At 40.2% G+C, this 20565-nt stretch overlaps 1 protein-coding gene across 8 annotated transcripts in view; it reads left to right on the top strand.

Moving 5' to 3' along the window:
• TEAD1 (TEA domain transcription factor 1) overlaps window positions 1-20565 on the top strand; it is a 240900-nt gene that overhangs the window by 40554 nt on the left and 179781 nt on the right. The gene's annotated exons all lie outside the window — the stretch shown is intronic.

The following is a 20565-nucleotide window of genomic DNA, read 5'->3' on the forward strand; positions in this document are numbered from 1 at the left end:
ATTCTGGCTAAAAGGGAATGACATTGTTGATAAATGGCTTTTAAATGACATCCTGAATAACCCCACCATTATGACTTCAGGGAATATTTTCAATTCTATGTTCATCTGTGTACACACTGTGACCTGCATTTTGTCTTGAGATGGCAGAAACTTGTTGCAAATGTTGTGAAACAGTTCAAGATTTGGAAAATTATAGTAAGTGCAATTAGTTAGCTCCTCCTTTACATAAACACATTTTTTTTAAAGAAAAGGGAGGGGGAATTGCCATAGCTACAGTTCACTGTTTGTATAAAAGCAATTGGGTTTTCTAGTAACATTTCCACGATGCTTTTATAGAAAGGTCAGTGGTATGTAATTATGTGGCGGACTATGGCAGGTGCTGGGTTGAAGCAATTGCCACCCTACAAGTTAAATGTAATAATTATGCTTTGAAAAGTGTAGGACAATGTATTACTTGGACAAAAAATGAATGCAGTGCTTGTCACAACATCTAATTTAGTAATATGCATTAAGAATAAACCAGTGTTTTTAATTTTGCATAGAGATAGCTATGTTTATGAGTGTAACATTTTGTTCAGTTGGATTGGCTACTATTCTTTTTAAAGCAAAATAGGTTTCCTATTACCTAAGCTACCTGAACAATTTCCTCCTAGAATAAAGAAACAGTTAAGAACAAAATAAAAGAATCAGTTTTTAAATATTGAATCATAAAGAGCTTTTCTTTTGAGAGAAAGCAAAACTGATTCAAAAACAGCTGAGGACCCTCCTCCCCTCCCAGGCCCTTATTGGATTTTGCATAGGCGTTCTTGTATCATTTTATAGTAGAAGTTCATTTTTTAAAAAAACAAAAGGAGGTGAATTTTTGTTTTATTTTTATGAAATGATTGTAATAAAGACCAGGGTTTATTGTTTGCTGGTTTGCAAGTCTGCAAGAAAGAACCAAAATATGGAGCTTGAGACATCTGTTAACCTGTTAAGAGGGAGGGAGAAGAAGCAAGTGCAAATTTTCTTAGGTTGCACCTTGGAGTTTATGGGTTGAGTTGTGAATAAACACTCACAGGATTGTGTAGGTAGAGACTAGTTTTTTGACACATTGGGATGAAGAAACTCCCGCTTGCATGGATAGAAGTGTACATATTTACATCTGCCATTTCCTACTACTAAAACACTATTCAAAGCAGGATAGATCATAACAAGCCGCTAGTCAGAGTCAGATTGCCACTAAACCGCAGAACTCCTTGTGCTTGGGCCAGTTATTCTCTTTCTGCCCGTTCTACTTCACCAGGTTGTTGCTGTGAGGATAAAATTAGAGGAAACTCCTGCCTTGAGTTGTCAAAAAAGTGTAGGATAAAAATGAAACAGTAGTGTTTAAAGAGCCTGTGGGAATCTATTGATAATGGTAACAGTTTTCAAGGGTATTTACTCTTTCATAGTAAATACTATTCTTACATAGTATTGAAGGAGGGTACAGATATCTTTCTTGTGTATTAGTAAACTTTCAATTGCAGGGAGGTTTTTTGGGGGGGCAAGAAACAAATTTAACACAATATGCTGAAAATACCCCTCTCCCTATAGAAAAATCAATAGGTAGCATCACTGTGTACAGTTCAAAATGTCAGTTGATAGAGTGAGGGCATCGGTCAGTTGTGGGGAATCTGAAATGTGACCATGATGCAATTCAGGGGTTAATCCAAGGGTAAGAAACCTGAAATATTGCAGCTGGCCAACAAGTGCTGACTGGGAACTGAAGTTGAAAACATCTGGTTGACAAGATTACCTATCCCTAAACTAAATGGTGCCAGATGACGATCATTTAGAGCAGGGGTGGGGATCCAGAGCATGGCTTGTTCAGGAATTCTAGGAGTTGAAGTCCACAAGTCATAAAAGGGCTATGGTTCCTCACCCCTCATTTAGAGGAACGAAAGGCATAGGACTGGAATAGGGGTATCCTGAGCCAGCATACCTCCCAATTCTGGGACTTGAAGTCCATGAGTCATAAAAGAGCCAAAGTTGCCTATCCCTGGACTGGAATAAAAGGCACAGGTTCCAAGCGGACAGGAGGGCATAGAAGGAAGCACAACTGGAGTTCTTGCAAAACTGGAGGAATGGTTGTTGAAAGGGGCAGAAAAAGAACAAACCAATCACATGCAGGTTGAGGTATTGTCACATTTGTTCTGTTCCTCTTCTTTTCTCATTCTTATGACCATTGCAGCGTCCCCATGGTCATGTGATCAAAATTCAGACACTTGGCAACCGGCAAGTGTTAGTTGCACTATGCCAAGGGGGTCACGTGATCACTATTTGTAAACTTCCAAGCTGGCTTCCGACAAGCAAGTTAATGAGGAAATCAATCCAGATTTGCTTAATGGTTCACATGATTCATTTAACAGCGATTTGCTTAACAACTGTGGCAAAAAGGTCATAAAATGGGGCAAAACGTAGTTAACTGCTTTGCTTAGCAATGGAAATTTTAGGCTCAGTTATGGCTATTAAGTCGAGGATTACCTGGATATTAGCACAGGAGAGAGGACTGCAAATTTGAATGTGGCTTCGTTGTATTTTAAATAAACTTTTACATTTTTTACTGTCCAACTCCATTGTGGACTTTTTAATGAGGAAAGAGAAATAAACTGTATAGTTCCTTTTGGTACAATTATTTATGTAAGTCTGTCTAAACACATCTTGCACTTGTGACTTAGATTTATTTTTCGGGCATCTAAAAATTAGGAAGGTATTTATACAACTTTCTGATTTGGGGTTATTTCTCTACGGTTGAATTAGGACTTTCAGCTTCAATTTATGATATTTCCAAGAAATTCAGAAAAGAATTATGCTGGATGAATGCTAGATTAAAAAAAAGTCAGGCACTAATTAGTGACAGTTTTAAGAGGAAGGCTTGCTCTATGGGTTCTACATAATATTTAAATTCATTTAAATAAGATGCTAGATTAATCTAGATAATATGAGAGAAAAATGGAGACAAATTGGTTATAAAGTTAACTATTGTCGACATGATGTGTAGATTCAAAATCTGAAGAATCAATATGTGTTGGTTTAATTAAAGAACATTGGGTTTATTGACAGAGCTGGAATATACAAATAACTTAATGTAGCTATTAAAAACTTTTGAAATAGTTGAAGAAATGGGAAAATATCAGGATATAGCAGCAATTGAATTTCTTTTAAAATACAAAAATATTGTTTCTGTTTCTCTAATTCTCTTGTTGTAAACCAATTTCCAGAAGTGTTTTAAACAACATAAAAACAGTAGTACAAGGTTAAAAGGCACCAACCCATTCAAAATATAAGTATCAGGATCTTAGCAATTAATGAAAACTATTTTAAAAAGAAAGTTTCTGAAATATTTCCTGATATGCACCAGCTTTGCTTCTCCTGCACTTTAGAAATCATCCCACGGAACTAGTCATAAAGAATATTTTTTAGTAACAAACTCACTTAAATTTGCAGAATACAGCATAACAAACTTGGAAGGGAACTTGGAGGCCTTCCAGTTCAACCCTCTGCTCAAGTATGAGACCCTATACCAGGGGTAGGCAACCTTGGCTCTTTTATGACTTGTGGACTTACATACCCAGAATTCCTGAACCAGCCATGCTGACTCAGGAATTCTGGAAGTTGAAGTCCACGAGTCACAAAAGAGACAAGGTTGCCTACCCCTGCCCTATACCATTCCAGACAAATGGCTATCCAATCTTTTCTTAAAAACCTCCACTGATGGAACATCCAAAGCTTCTGAAGGCTAGCGGTTCCACTGATGAAATTTCATTAAATATAAGAAACAATCCTTAAGAAAAATATGGGAGAAAGATAAATTTAGAAGTATAATGAATATGAGAAACAAATAATGTGATGTCTAGAATTCTGATTATTTTTATTCACATGAAATGCAGCCTGAGTCCATTCTTAATTAATTTTTAGAAATAAAAGCAGCAAAATAAACTAATAAATCCATGGAAGTAAGAAGTGAATGTATTAAAATAAGAATATAAAGGAGTTGGATAAAGTAGTAGAAAAAAACGTTTATAAAATACCGACTTTTTTTGAGAAATATTTCCAGTGATTTTTTGTTTTTTAAAAAGACATAATCCTATCATTTATAAAAATGAGCAGGGTAGAAACAGAGGTCTGCTTTGTACTGTTTTGTTATTCACTAGAATCCTGTTCTTGTTCCATATTATCTGCAGGCAACCAGCAATTGCGGCTTTATTTTGGAACTGGAGAGATCTCCATTGTACACTAGTAACAGCATAAAGCAATCCTGCTTTTCTTTTTGCTTCATTCTTCCCTCTGGAGAAACAATTTCTTTTTGATGAAAGAAAAACTGGGGAGGAAAAAAAAAACTTGCTATCTAGGAGTCTGTATTATTGACAAAATGCACCTAAAAAGAGCCATGTTCTCCAGCCAATAGCTGATTAATAGGTAATGCTAATAGTGGTTAATAAAGGAAGAGTATAAACATCATTCTCTGTAAATATAAATTCCAGGAATTGGTATAAGAGAATGTAAACATAACACATTGCATTTATGTTTAATTCTTAGTGACTTCATAGACACAGGTAGTCCTCGATTTACAACCACAATTGAGCCCAAAATTTCTGTTGATAAGTGAGACATTTGTTAAGTGAGTTTTATCCCATTTTATGACCTTTCTTGCCTCAGTTAAGTGAATCACTGCAGTTGGTAAGTTAGTAACCCGGTTGTTAAGTGAATCTGGCCTTTCCATTGACTTGTTAGAGGGTCACAAAAGGGGATCACATGACCTTGGGACACAGCAACGGTCATAAATATGAACCAGTTGCTAAGCATCATGGGGATGCTGCAAAGGTCGTAACTGTGAAAAACAGTCACTAAATGAACTGTTGTAACTTGAGGACTACCTGTATATATTTCATATACCTATACATAAATATATGTATATGTATATTTGGGTCTTCAGTTTTATGTGTATGACCTAGATAAAATATAAAATTATTCTTTGGTCAAAAGTATTTTAGCATGAACTCCTGTACCACAAACATAATGTGGTATTTAAATGCTCTGGAAAGATTTTACATTGAAGTACTCTTCATTTTCTTTGAGAGGGAAATCCATCTATTCACACCACCAAACTAATGCTAATAGAGAATTAATTTGAAACTCCTTACGTATTGGGAGGGAGCGAGGTGTATCAGTTAAGACACCAGGCTAAAAACCAGAAACTTTTAAGTTCTAGTGCTGTGTTCAGCACAAAGCCAGATTGGAGATCTTGTGCCAGTCATTCATCCTCAGTTCTAGGAAAGACACAATGGCAAGCTACTTCTGAAAACTCTTTCCAAGAAAAGGGCAGGGACTGTCTAAGCCAGTGGTTCTCAACCTGTGGATCGGGACCCCATTTGGGGTCGAACGACCATTTCACGGGGGTCGCCAAACAAGGCTGTTCGCCATTTTTTTCCCCTTTTCTTTGGCCATGCCCCTGGCACCCAGTGATGTATAAGTGGTTGGGGGTCACCACAACATGGGGAACTGTATTATGGGGTCGTGGCATTAGAAAGGTTGAGAACCACTGGTCTAAGCACTTTCCAAATGTCAAGGCTGACTTGAAGACATAAAAAAAATGTATCAATTCAGAGCTGCACTACTCAGTATTTGGAGTTAAATTTAGTGCAAGCCAATATTCTATTCCTTTTGTCTTAATGAATTAAGTGAGTTAAGTGAATTTGGCTTCCCCACTGACTTGGCTTGTTGGAAAGCCGCAAAAGGTGATCACATGACCCCAAGATACTGCAACTGTCATAAATACATGCCAGTTGCCAAGCATCTGGATTTTGATCATATGACCACAGGTATGCTGCAACTGTTGAAAAATATGAAAAATGGTAATAAATTCCTTTTTAGTGCTGTTGTAACTTCAAACAGTCATTAAATGAATGGTTGTAAATTAGGACTACTTGCATTAATTATACAAGTTCGCTACCTGTCTACTAAAGAAACTCTGCATGGTGAAGAAAATAAAGCTACAATAAATTAAAAAAAAAAATAAATACAGAATATTGAGGCTTCAATAAAACTCTTCCACCAGCTATCTTTCAGGCCCCAGTACTGTTTTGTTGCTGATTATCAACCTAAACTGCCTGGAAGAATTCTGTTTAAAATAACATAATTCTTATTAGGAGAAATAAGTATTCAAAGACAGAAATATTAAAGCCATCACACTGAGTATTTTAAAATTCTGTTGCTATTAAACCTTTAATAAACCTGAACCTATTCTGATTGTCAATGTTCATAAAGTCTTAGAATATACATTAGTGAAGTGTTTGTAAAAAGAATAGAACAGCACAGAACAGAATAGAATTCTTTATTAGCCAAGTGTGATTGGATACACACAAGGAATTTATCTCTAGTGCATAAGCTTTCATACAAATTACAAACGTACAATAAACTTACAGTGTACATACAAACATAAGCTCTCAGAGTACATATATATATATATATATATATATATATATATATATATATATATATATATATATATATATATATATATATGTAGGTCTTTGGTTGTTCGGGTTTTCTCCCACGTAAAATTGGAAGTGTCTTGGCGACGTTTCGACGAAGTCCCATTCGTCATCTTCAGGCTGGTGCTTTCAGCTTCGTGCCTCGAGCAGCAATGTGTGGTCTTAGCTGTTTCTTCCTTTTAACTGCCAGTGGGGGTATGAACTGATTGGGTGGGAGCTTGGCTGTGTTCTGATTGGGTGGAGGTGTGTTCTGATTGGTTAGGGGCGTGGCTGTGCTCTGATTGGCTGGGGGGTTGGCTGTGCTCTGATTGGCTGGGGGGTTGGCTGTGCTCTGATTGGCTGGGGGAGTGTTCTGTTTGGTTGTGCTCAGGTTAGTCTGAGTTGCAGAGGGATTCAAGATTTTGGGCTGCCCTGCCATTCCTTGGCTTCGCGTTCGTGGTCGTGCTTCCTCTTCATGGAGGGTGTCAGTTTGCTTCATGTATGGATTGGGGGGGTTTAAAGTGGCTAATGATGCAGCTGTGGTCTGGCTTCTGGTTTGTGGTCGTGCCTCATAGTCAGTGTGGCTTTGGGTTTGTTTTTTGCGTGGATGTTTGGTGGTGACATCCTGTGTGGTTTTTGTGAGTGTGGGTCTGGTATCATTTTTTGTGTTAGGGAGTCGTTTGTCAATGAGGGCGGGTTTCCAAATGGCTGGTAGGCGGGAGGTATCATCTCGCTTGTTCATGCTGTGTGGGCGTTTTTCTATCTCGATGGCTTCTCTGATTATTCTGTTATTAAAATGTTCACTTTTGGCAATGGTTCTGGTATTTTTAAAGTCAATTTCATGTCCTGTAGCTTTAAGGTGTTGGACCAGGGAAGATGTTGGTTCCTCTTTTTTGACTGAGTTCTTATGTTCTTCAATGCGTGCACTTATTCTTCTGTTGGTTTGTCCGATGTATGTGGTGGGACAAGTGGTGCATGGGATTTCGTATACTCCTTGATTTTCTAATTCAATTTTATCTTTGGGGTTTCTAAGGATGGTGGATATTTTTCTGTTTGTGCAGAATGCTGTTTTGATGTTGTGTTTATGGAGGATCTTACTGATTCTGTCTGTGATGCCTTTTATGTATGGGAGGATGGCTTTGCCGTTTTCTTGTTCTTTGTCTTGGATTTTAGTGGGGGTTTCTTTTTGGATTAGGTTTGTAATCTTATTTCTATGGAATCCATTGGATGTTAGTACATTGGTGAGAGTGTGTAGTTCGGGTTTTAGGTGTTGTTCGTCAGCTAAGCGTTTTGTTCTGGAGATGAGTGTCTTGGCTACAGAGTTGATCTGTGCTGGGTGGTGGTGTGAGAGAGCGTGCAGATAGCGGTTTGTGTGTGTTTTCTTCTGGTAGATGGTGTGTCCTAGGGAGCCATTGGATTTCTTGTAGACTAAGACATCCAGGAAGGGAAGTTGGTTGTTAGCTTCTGTTTCCATGGTGAACTGTATTTTGGGGTGTAGGCTGTTGAGGTGTGTGAGGAAGTTGTCCAGTTTTTCTTTCCCATGTGGCCAGATTATGAAGGTGTCGTCTACGTATCTGAGCCAGAGTTTGGGTTTGTGATCAGATTTTTCTAGAGCTTGGGTTTCAAAGTGTTCCATGTAGAGGTTGGCAATGACAGGTGAGAGGGGTGATCCCATGGGTGCTCCTTCTGTTTGTTTGTATTTTTGTCCATTATAGATGAAGTATGTGTTGGATAGGCAGTGGTTGGTCAGATCTAAGATGTGTTTGGGGGGGTTATATTTGTTTTGGATAGCTGTCAAGGCTTCTTTGATAGGCACTTGTGTGAAGAGGGATATGACATCGAAGCTCACTAGTAGGTCGCTGGGCTGTAAGTTTTGTTTCTTTATGATCTCTATAAACTGGAATGAGTTTTTTACGTGTGAGGTAATGGATTCTGCATAGGGCTGTAGTTGTTTGGCGAGAAATTTGGCTAGGTTTTGTAGAGGTGAGCCTATGGAGCTGACTATAGGTCTGAGTGGGGTTCCTTCCTTGTGTATCTTGGGGAGACCATAGAGTTTGGGGCATCTGGATGATTTCTCTCTGGGAATGATTCTTTGCTGGATCTCTTCGCTAATGGGGGAGGCTTTTATTTTGGATCTGGTGGTTTTTTCCAGGTAGGTGGTGGGATCTGTATTTAGGGGTTTGTATGTGGAGTCTTGGAGTAGGTTGGTTAATTTGGTTTGGTAGTCAGATGTGTTCATAACCACCGTGGCGTTGCCCTTGTCTGCTGGTAGGATTATTATGCTGGTGTCTTCTTTAAGGTTACGTAGTGCTGTCTGTTCCTCTTTGGGTAAGTTGCTTTTGGGTGGCTTGCTGGTGCAGAGGATGTTGGTGATTTCGAGTCTGATTCTGTTGGCGTCGTCGGGGTTGATTTTAGTCAGGCTGGTTTCAACTCCACATATAATGGTTTCAGTGGGGATGTGTTTGGGAGCGACTGCAAAGTTGAATCCTTTGGAAAGGACATTGGTTTCGGCTTTGGTGAGGATCCTATCTGAGATGTTATGCACTGTTTGTTTCATGTGTGGCTGTGAGGGAGGAGGGGTTTGTTTCTGGCGTTCTTGTAGTCTTCGGAGTTTGTTGGTGTGTGTATCTGTCTTGAGGGTGGTCTGTGTTTCGGCTCTCCAGACGGCAAGTTGTTTGGATTTGTCCCAAAGTGCGGGGTGGATCTTGTTGCTGAGTTTGAGGTGGAGTGTGAGGAGATCTTTGTTAATTCGGTCTAGGAGGAATCTTTTTGTGTGAAGTTCATTTCTGATTAGGGCCAATTCTGTTCTTTTCAGGATCCGTTTGGTGGCTGCAGAGTTGGAGTGGAATTTCAGTTGGAAACATGTGGGGATTAGATTTTGATCTCGGCAGTTGCGTAGGAATGCGAGGTCGCATAAAATGGAAGCTCTTTGGACTTCAAGTTTTTCATAGGTCCTGGTCAGATGGTGGATTTCCTCCCCGTAGAGGTTCAATATTTGTTTTCTGAGGTTTTCGCGGGTATTTGTATGTAGGTCTTTGGTTGTTCGGGTTTTCTCCCACGTAAAATTGGAAGTGTCTTGGCGACGTTTCGACGAAGTCCCATTCGTCATCTTCAGGCTGGTGCTTTCAGCTTCGTGCCTCGAGCAGCAATGTGTGGTCTTAGCTGTTTCTTCCTTTTAACTGCCAGTGGGGGTATGAACTGATTGGGTGGGAGCTTGGCTGTGTTCTGATTGGGTGGAGGTGTGTTCTGATTGGTTAGGGGCTTGGCTGTGCTCTGATTGGCTGGGGGGTTGGCTGTGCTCTGATTGGCTGGGGGGTTGGCTGTGCTCTGATTGGCTGGGGGAGTGTTCTGTTTGGTTGTGCTCAGGTTAGTCTGAGTTGCAGAGGGATTCAAGATTTTGGGCTGCCCTGCCATTCCTTGGCTTCGTGTTCGTGGTCGTGCTTCCTCTTCATGGAGGGTGTCAGTTTGCTTCATGTATGGATTGGGGGGGTTTAAAGTGGCTAATGATGCAGCTGTGGTCTGGCTTCTGGTTTGTGGTCGTGCCTCATAGTCAGTGTGGCTTTGGGTTTGTTTTTTGCGTGGATGTTTGGTGGTGACATCCTGTGTGGTTTTTGTGAGTGTGGGTCTGGTATCATTTTTTGTGTTAGGGAGTCGTTTGTCAATGAGGGCGGGTTTCCAAATGGCTGGTAGGCGGGAGGTATCATCTCGCTTGTTCATGCTGTGTGGGCGTTTTTCTATCTCGATGGCTTCTCTGATTATTCTGTTATTAAAATGTTCACTTTTGGCAATGGTTCTGGTATTTTTAAAGTCAATTTCATGTCCTGTAGCTTTAAGGTGTTGGACCAGGGAAGATGTTGGTTCCTCTTTTTTGACTGAGTTCTTATGTTCTTCAATGCGTGCACTTATTCTTCTGTTGGTTTGTCCGATGTATGTGGTGGGACAAGTGGTGCATGGGATTTCGTATACTCCTTGATTTTCTAATTCAATTTTATCTTTGGGGTTTCTAAGGATGGTGGATATTTTTCTGTTTGTGCAGAATGCTGTTTTGATGTTGTGTTTATGGAGGATCTTACTGATTCTGTCTGTGATGCCTTTTATGTATGGGAGGATGGCTTTGCCGTTTTCTTGTTCTTTGTTCTTTTAGTGGGGGTTTCTTTTTGGATTAGGTTTGTAATCTTATTTCTATGGAATCCATTGGATGTTAGTACATTGGTGAGAGTGTGTAGTTCGGGCTTTAGGTGTTGTTCGTCAGCTAAGCGTTTTGTTCTGGAGATGAGTGTCTTGGCTACAGAGTTGATCTGTGCTGGGTGGTGGTGTGAGAGAGCGTGCAGATAGCGGTTTGTGTGTGTTTTCTTCTGGTAGATGGTGTGTCCTAGGGAGCCATTGGATTTCTTGTAGACTAAGACATCCAGGAAGGGAAGTTGGTTGTTAGCTTCTGTTTCCATGGTGAACTGTATTTTGGGGTGTAGGCTGTTGAGGTGTGTGAGGAAGTTGTCCAGTTTTTCTTTCCCCCACTAAAATCCAAGACAAAGAACAAGAAAACGGCAAAGCCCTCCTCCCATACATAAAAGGCACCACAGACAGAATCAGTAAGATCCTCCATAAACACAACATCAAAACAGCATTCTGCACAAACAGAAAAATATCCACCATCCTTAGAAACCCCAAAGATAAAATTGAATTAGAAAATCAAGGAGTATACGAAATCCCATGCACCACTTGTCCCACCACATACATCGGACAAACCAACAGAAGAATAAGTGCACGCATTGAAGAACATAAGAACTCAGTCAAAAAAGAGGAACCAACATCTTCCTGGTCCAACACCTTAAGCTACAGGACATGAAATTGACTTTAAAAATCCAGAACCATTGCAAAGTGAACATTTTTAATAACAGAATATCAGAGAAGCCATCGAGATAGAAAACGCCCACACAGCATGAACAAGCGAGATGATACCTCCCGCCTACCAGCCATTTGGAAACCCGCCCTCATTGACAAACGACTCCCTAACACAAAAAATGATACCAGACCCACACTCACAAAAACCACACAGGAGGTCACCACCAAACATCCACGCAAAAAACAAACCCAAAGCCACACTGACTATGAGGCACGACCACAAACCAGAAGCCAGACCACAGCTGCATCATTAGCCACTTTAAACCCCCCCAATCCATACATGAAGCAAACTGACACCCTCCATGAAGAGGAAGCACGACCACGAACGTGAAGCCAAGGAATGGCAGGGCAGCCCAAAATCTTGAATCCCTCTGCAACTCAGACTAACCTGAGCACAACCAAACAGAACACTCCCCCAGCCAATCAGAGCACAGCCAACCCCCCAGCCAATCAGAGCACAGCCAACCCCCCAGCCAATCAGAGCACAGCCAAGCCCCTAACCAATCAGAACACACCTCCACCCAATCAGAACACAGCCAAGCTCCCACCCAATCAGTTCATACCCCCACTGGCAGTTAAAAGGAAGAAACAGCTAAGACCACACATTGCTGCTCGAGGCACGAAGCTGAAAGCACCAGCCTGAAGATGACGAATGGGACTTCGTCGAAACGTCGCCAAGACACTTCCAATTTTACGTGGGAGAAAACCCGAACAACCAAAGACCTACATACAAATACCCGCGAAAACCTCAGAAAACAAATATTGAACCTCTACGGGGAGGAAATCCACCATCTGACCAGGACCTATGAAAAACTTGAAGTCCAAAGAGCTTCCATTTTATGCGACCTCGCATTCCTACGCAACTGCCGAGATCAAAATCTAATCCCCACATGTTTCCAACTGAAATTCCACTCCAACTCTGCAGCCACCAAACGGATCCTGAAAAGAACAGAATTGGCCCTAATCAGAAATGAACTTCACACAAAAAGATTCCTCCTAGACCGAATTAACAAAGATCTCCTCACACTCCACCTCAAACTCAGCAACAAGATCCACCCCGCACTTTGGGACAAATCCAAACAACTCGCCGTCTGGAGAGCCGAAACACAGACCACCCTCAAGACAGATACACACACCAACAAACTCCGAAGACTACAAGAACGCCAGAAACAAACCCCTCCTCCCTCACAGCCACACATGAAACAAACAGTGCATAACATCTCAGATAGGATCCTCACCAAAGCCGAAACCAATGTCCTTTCCAAAGGATTCAACTTTGCAGTCGCTCCCAAACACATCCCCACTGAAACCATTATATGTGGAGTTGAAACCAGCCTGACTAAAATCAACCCCGACGACGCCAACAGAATCAGACTCGAAATCACCAACATCCTCTGCACCAGCAAGCCACCCAAAAGCAACTTACCCAAAGAGGAACAGACAGCACTACGTAACCTTAAAGAAGACACCAGCATAATAATCCTACCAGCAGACAAGGGCAACGCCACGGTGGTTATGAACACATCTGACTACCAAACCAAATTAACCAACCTACTCCAAGACTCCACATACAAACCCCTAAATACAGATCCCACCACCTACCTGGAAAAAACCACCAGATCCAAAATAAAAGCCTCCCCCATTAGCGAAGAGATCCAGCAAAGAATCATTCCCAGAGAGAAATCATCCAGATGCCCCAAACTCTATGGTCTCCCCAAGATACACAAGGAAGGAACCCCACTCAGACCTATAGTCAGCTCCATAGGCTCACCTCTACAAAACCTAGCCAAATTTCTCGCCAAACAACTACAGCCCTATGCAGAATCCATCACCTCACACGTAAAAAACTCATTCCAGTTTATAGAGATCATAAAGAAACAAAACTTACAGCCCAGCGACCTACTAGTGAGCTTCGATGTCATATCCCTCTTCACCCAAGTGCCTATCAAAGAAGCCTTGACAGCTATTCAAAACAAATATAACCCCCCCAAACACATCTTAGATCTGACCAACCACTGCCTATCCAACACATACTTCATCTATAATGGACAAAAATACAAACAAACAGAAGGAGCACCCATGGGATCACCCCTCTCACCTGTCATTGCCAACCTCTACATGGAACACTTTGAAACCCAAGCTCTAGAAAAATCTGATCACAAACCCAAACTCTGGCTCAGATACGTAGACGACACCTTCATAATCTGGCCACATGGGAAAGAAAAACTGGACAACTTCCTCACACACCTCAACAGCCTACACCCCAAAATACAGTTCACCATGGAAACAGAAGCTAACAACCAACTTCCCTTCCTGGATGTCTTAGTCTACAAGAAATCCAATGGCTCCCTAGGACACACCATCTACCAGAAGAAAACACACACAAACCGCTATCTGCACGCTCTCTCACACCACCACCCAGCACAGATCAACTCTGTAGCCAAGACACTCATCTCCAGAACAAAACGCTTAGCTGACGAACAACACCTAAAACCCGAACTACACACTCTCACCAATGTACTAACATCCAATGGATTCCATAGAAATAAGATTACAAACCTAATCCAAAAAGAAACCCCCACTAAAATCCAAGACAAAGAACAAGAAAACGGCAAAGCCATCCTCCCATACATAAAAGGCATCACAGACAGAATCAGTAAGATCCTCCATAAACACAACATCAAAACAGCATTCTGCACAAACAGAAAAATATCCACCATCCTTAGAAACCCCAAAGATAAAATTGAATTAGAAAATCAAGGAGTATACGAAATCCCATGCACCACTTGTCCCACCACATACATCGGACAAACCAACAGAAGAATAAGTGCACGCATTGAAGAACATAAGAACTCAGTCAAAAAAGAGGAACCAACATCTTCCCTGGTCCAACACCTTAAAGCCACAGGACATGAAATTGACTTTAAAAATACCAGAACCATTGCCAAAAGTGAACATTTTAATAACAGAATAATCAGAGAAGCCATCGAGATAGAAAAACGCCCACACAGCATGAACAAGCGAGATGATACCTCCCGCCTACCAGCCATTTGGAAACCCGCCCTTATTGACAAACGACTCCCTAACACAAAAAATGATACCAGACCCACACTCACAAAAACCACACAGGATGTCACCACCAAACATCCACGCAAAAAACAAACCCAAAGCCACACTGACTATGAGGCACGACCACAAACCAGAAGCCAGACCACAGCTGCATCATTAGCCACTTTAAACCCCCCAATCCATACATGAAGCAAACTGACACCTTCCATGAAGAGGAAGCACGACCACGAACGCGAAGCCAAGGAATGGCAGGGCAGCCCAAAATCTTGAATCCCTGCAACTCAGACTAACCTGAGCACAACCAAACAGAACACTCCCCCAGCCAATCAGAGCACAGCCAACCCCCCAGCCAATCAGAGCACAGCCAAGCCCCTAACCAATCAGAACACACCTCCACCCAATCAGAACACAGCCAAGCTCCCACCCAATCAGTTCATACCCCCACTGGCAGTTAAAAGGAAGAAACAGCTAAGACCACACATTGCTGCTCGAGGCACGAAGCTGAAAGCACCAGCCTGAAGATGACGAATGGGACTTCGTCGAAACGTCGCCAAGACACTTCCAATTTTACGTGGGAGAAAACCCGAACAACCAAAGACCTACATACAAATACCCGCGAAAACCTCAGAAAACATATATATATATATATATATATATATATATATATATATATATATATATATATATATAAGCTTTCAGTGCACATACAAACAACAAAGTGATAAATCATAACCATGAATCATAAGATACAATTGTAAATCATAAGATATAGACAACAAACTAATAAATCATAAGATACCAATAGAAGGTAATAGGAAAGATGAGAGGGATAATAGCAATACAGCCCTATTACATGGGTAAACCTCCAGCATTTGCAAATTATATGTTCAATCAGACATTCCTTTATTCCAGGATTCTTGACAAATAGAGAACAGGTTTCTGGATAATATGCTCCTTCCTTGTCCTCTGGTGCAGGAGAAATAGGTAAGAGTATAAGGACTGAATTGGGAAAACGAAACTTTCAGGAATTATAGAAAACAGAAACCAGTGCAATAGTAGAGAATATATATATAGCTCTGAGTTGATCTGTTGGGTTTTTGATGTTCTGTGAGCTTGTTTGTTTTCCTGCAGATATTTCATTATCAGGCTAGGTAGCTTCATCAGCCAACTGCACTTGTACACTCAAGATGTTACCTAGCATAGTAACAAAGCTCCTGATCAAAACCAATCAAGCTTAACGATCATCAAGAACCTAATAGTGTGAAACAATGTGCCCACAATCTGGGTTGAGATATGTGTGCTAACACTTTAAGTCATCTTTCATATGAAAATGGTAATTATCTATATTTGATAGATTGTTGTATCTATATGGGCAGGAGATTAAGAACCTGGAAAATCAGAGCCCTTGTTCATTAGGAGAGCTTCCATGTCTAGAAGCAGTTCTTCATTTCAGATGGTTGCTGCAACATCCATCCATCCATTTGTCTCTTCTATCAACTTTGACATAAATTAGTAAGTAGAATAAATAGCTTTTATTGAACTTGGGAATGTCTACATACTGTAACATTCAGGAATAGCATTTTGCATTCTCCAGTCCTTTATGCCTACTGATCAGCCAACCCACATTATAATAAGGGTCTGGATCAGGCCACTCAAACATCTTTAGAGGAAGAGTAGATATATCCAAGTTCATCCAATCCAATGAAAGAAACTGAGGACTCAACTTATAGTTGGTTCCCAGGAAGCCAGTTAAAAACTTCTTAATGGCGGCAGGAGGAAGTTTTCTAAGGATCAAAGCACAGGCCAAGAAATGATAAAATGTTGTGAGTTCCATAAGGGTTTGAATCAATTGGGTGGGAGGTCAGGTATATCCATCTTGGCAAATCCTTTGTCTTGATGGTGTATTGACACTGAGACAAGCAAAGGCTTTTCATGCACAGATGGCTTGACAAAACAAAACACTCACATTTCACTCTCTGTGCAGGTGAACTGGCTTTTTCACAGAAGAGAAGTGTTTAATGATTATATATTTTCTTATCTACTTATCTGGATTCTTTCTCATTTCTCCCAAAGAGAAATGAGTAAGCTGACATGCTTTGATTTTGCCTGTAAGAGGGCTGGCTAATTAAGTGCATTAAAGCCACACATTGGATAAACTGGTGTGAAAGTGAAAGAACAACTTGCTTGCACTTTAAGGAGATATGAGTTATGATTAAATTTGGAAAATTAAAACCTGATATTTTCTCATACTTTCATAGCCTCTAGCCAACCTCAGGATATTCCTGCTCTAATAGATATGAAAGAAAATTCTTTAGGACTATTGTGTTCATTTTTGTTATACCATTTATTTGTTCCTTGGTTTCGATGCTCTTTTTCTTATATCAGTAAAAATAATTCTCTGTGTTGGCTTTCATGTGTGTTAGGGAGAGAGCAATGGTATAAGTCAAACTTTCCTGATGATATATGTCTACAATAACTTCACCTCTTTATTATTGAAAGCCACACATTTTTTCTGGAAGATAACTTGTTCTGCAGTTTGATTTCTTAAGTTGTCAAACCCTCATTTGTTGATGAAAGATTCTGCCAGATGATTAAATAAAATCGGCTTTACATGATGTTCAAATTTATGAAATCCTCACTACACAAGTGGTCCTAGATTGCTCTGTATGATTTCTTTTCTGCAGCAGCTCATCCAGATCTGCCAGAGGACATCTCTTCAGGCTTGGTAAGATAGCAGGGAAGAAATAGAATTTGATCCAGTAGTGATAATCCATTTTACAAGAGAAAGGATATCATTGAATAGATCCCACAAGGAATTAGAGAAATGTGTAAAGGGTGAAGGTGAGGTAAACATCTGAAGATAAGAAGCATCTAGTAGCCTCTTTTGCTTTTTACTGAGATACATCTACTGATTGCTTCCATTGTTTTCAGTCCACCATTATCTTTATCGTAAGAAGCACTGATAGGATTGTGCCAAAAATTATTGCTGCAAAAATTAATATACTTTGGTTATGCTCCATTCTTGTGACCTTTTTTGTATCATTATGTGATTATGAGTAGCTGGATTTTATACTTTTCTATACTTGCATAGGGCACCTCAGTGTATGTTACATTAAAGATATAAAACATTACTCCCCCCCCTTGTTTATGGAGTCATATTTGTAACAAATTTCTAGTTTTGTTTTGTTTTGAAAGAAAATAGTAGAAGAAAAAACAGAGGAAATATAGAGATAGCTTCCATTTAACCATAATTGGGACTGGCGACTCAGTTGTTGAGTGGAGCGATTGTTAAATGAAACCACAATGATGAATGGCTGTTAAATGAGTCAGTCACTAAATGAGCACTACTTGTATACAGCTTCAGTTTTTGATGGCCATCTTACTAATATAAAGGACGACCAGGGTATGTTTACCTGCTTATTCCACTCTAGCACTCTGATTTTTCTTTTCCTCAGGAGTTCAGAATATATTGTTAAGATGTTGAAAAACAGCATAGCTGGATTCACCTATTGTACTAAGCCACATGGTTTTGACTTGTAAACCATGACTTGTAGTATTATATGCAAATCCAACCAGTGCTGACTTGTTAATAACACAGTAAATCACTCAGATATTCCCTATGATTTAATGTTGATTAAACCAGGTTTACCACAAACAGCAGTGAACTCTAATAAGGCTAGTTTACATTTTTTCCTTCTGTGAAGCTAAAAGGAGAGGTTCTCAAGCATAAGAGTTGAGTTTTAGAAACAACTGTATTTAAGCAAAGATTTCTAAAAGCTTTCTCCAAACTGTATAGGAGGGAAAATGGGCAGGACAAGCATGGACTATGTCTGGCTTATTCCCATCATGCAAATCCATGTTTAACTGAGCCTGTGAACAAATGTGTTTAATTGCATTCAGAGTGTTTATTTAGCATGGTAAACCCTCAGTTTAGTGGACTTTGGATACAATGGACAGATTTTTCTGTTTGGATTTCACTGAGGGGTTGTCCATAATTGAGGATGCTGTCGTTTACACTAATTATATAATTAGGTAAACGATGTAAATTGATGCAAATTGAAATTTAATGAACATCCTTCTCCCCCTGCATTCACCCCTGTTCATCAAGGTTTCATTATATGGGGAATATGCTGTCTATATGAAATGTATGGCTGAACTCATTCTGAGTAAGTGCTGGAATAGATATTTAGTAGAAAATCACACCAAGGGTATTGGGATTTGGGTAGTTCCTTGTTAGAACATAGATCAGAATGATAGGTTCTTTTGAATACTGTGTGGAAATTCCAGATGGTTTAGCTCCAGAAGAATAACCTCTTCTGAAATGTTGGATCCAGGAATATTTAGAGTAGGTCTCAATGATTAGTGATATCAGTAAAAATACAACTCCTGGGTACATTCATATTACAAAATAAATAACTCATGATCATCAGGAGAATCCACTCAGGAAAAACTTTTAATAAAACCAAGCTTTCATCGGAAACTTCTGACATTGTCAGGGTTAGGGCTAGTTAATGGGAGCAACCTATATAAGGCTGCCTAATGATGCAAGCATCAAGTAAGATCTTTTTCCTTTCACTTGTCAAACAGTATTTCTATTCTGTGGATCTTTTAAGGCAGCAGCCTTCAACCTTTTGGGCACCAGGGACCGGTTCCATGGAGAGAGGTTTTTCTATGGACCGGAGGGGGGGGGCGTGGTTTCCCATGCTGCCTGGCTCCCACGGATGGGGCTTTGCTTGTTTCTGCAGGCTGATTTCTGGCATGCTGCAGCCTAGTGCCAGTCAACTGACTGGGGATTGGGGACCCCTGTTTTAAGAGACAACCCTCTCCCTGACTGAAGGTGAACATTCAACTCTGTTCAAGGACACTGTGGCTTTATTTAGCTGTTTATATCTTAGCTGTAAAAGTTGATAGATACTCCAGTCTTGTTTCTTTTTCATGATGTACAATTAAGAACTAAGATGATTAAATCACAGCTCTGAAGAAATAGCTCATTCAGGTGAGCTGACCTCAATAGATTTTTGAAAAAGCTAACCAGAGTGGAGCCATTAGCAAATATTGTACTGTAGTCTCGATTGGGAAATAAAAAGAAAATCTCGAAAAAACTACCATGTTGTTGCCAAGAAAAGTACATGGGTATATCCATGTAGCCACCAAGAGTTTTGTTCCACTCAAATGAATCTAGAGCTTTTTAGAAGGAGTGAGATGGTTAAGAAATTTACATGGGGGAAAGTTTAAATGTATCAGTTTGAAAAACTATGATGGGGTGGGCAGAGCAGGGCACTTTCTAGATATCCTAAATTATCATGAAAGAGTAAAAAGAAAATATACCCTTAATCAGTCTAGATCAGTGGTTCTCAACCTTTTTAATGCCACGATCCCCAACCGGTCGTAAGTTGAGGACTACTCAACCGGTTGTAAGCTGAGGACTACTCAACTGGTGCAGCACTGTTTGCAGAATGGGACTTTTGGCGGGCTCAGCAGGGCAGAGACAGCCTGGACAATTGCTATTGGCTTTTGAAAGCCAATAGAATTAGACTCTATTCAAGAGAAAAGGGGGGGAAAAATGGCGGACTGCTTTGTTTGGTGACCCCCTTGAAATGGTTGTTCGACCCCAAATGGGGTCGCGACCCACAGGTTGAGAACCACTGGTCTAGATGGTGAAGATGAAACTTAAAAGGTGGTATGATTTTATAACTGGATCCCAAGAGAATAAGTAAAATTACAGGTGGATTTCCATTTCAAGCAGTAGAACAAGATATTGTGTGACTTTTCTATAGCAGAGAAACTGCATGTTCTAAGGCCAAGTCTGAAATGAATGAATATGTTTTTTGGTTTCTAATTATTCCTGAAACAGATTAAGCTAGCTTTATTTTATATGATTTCTTATGAACAAATTCTGTTTATATTTCCGGGGGAAAGATGACTGGACAAAAATGTCCTATTTCTGAGTAAATGTACATAGGATTTCTCTCAGTAGGCCTTGTTAAAGATGTTTTGCACATTCTTTACACATACATGTTGAAATAGGTTGAAACGGAATTGGCAAGCTACATAAGGAGCACTTTCAGGCAGGAATAGCAGAGGGTCATATACTACATCA

This window comes from Crotalus tigris, unplaced genomic scaffold (assembly GCF_016545835.1).
Source record: "Crotalus tigris isolate CLP2741 ecotype Arizona unplaced genomic scaffold, ASM1654583v1 scf7180000017744.3724543626:3957646, whole genome shotgun sequence".
NCBI lineage: Eukaryota > Metazoa > Chordata > Lepidosauria > Squamata > Viperidae > Crotalus > Crotalus tigris.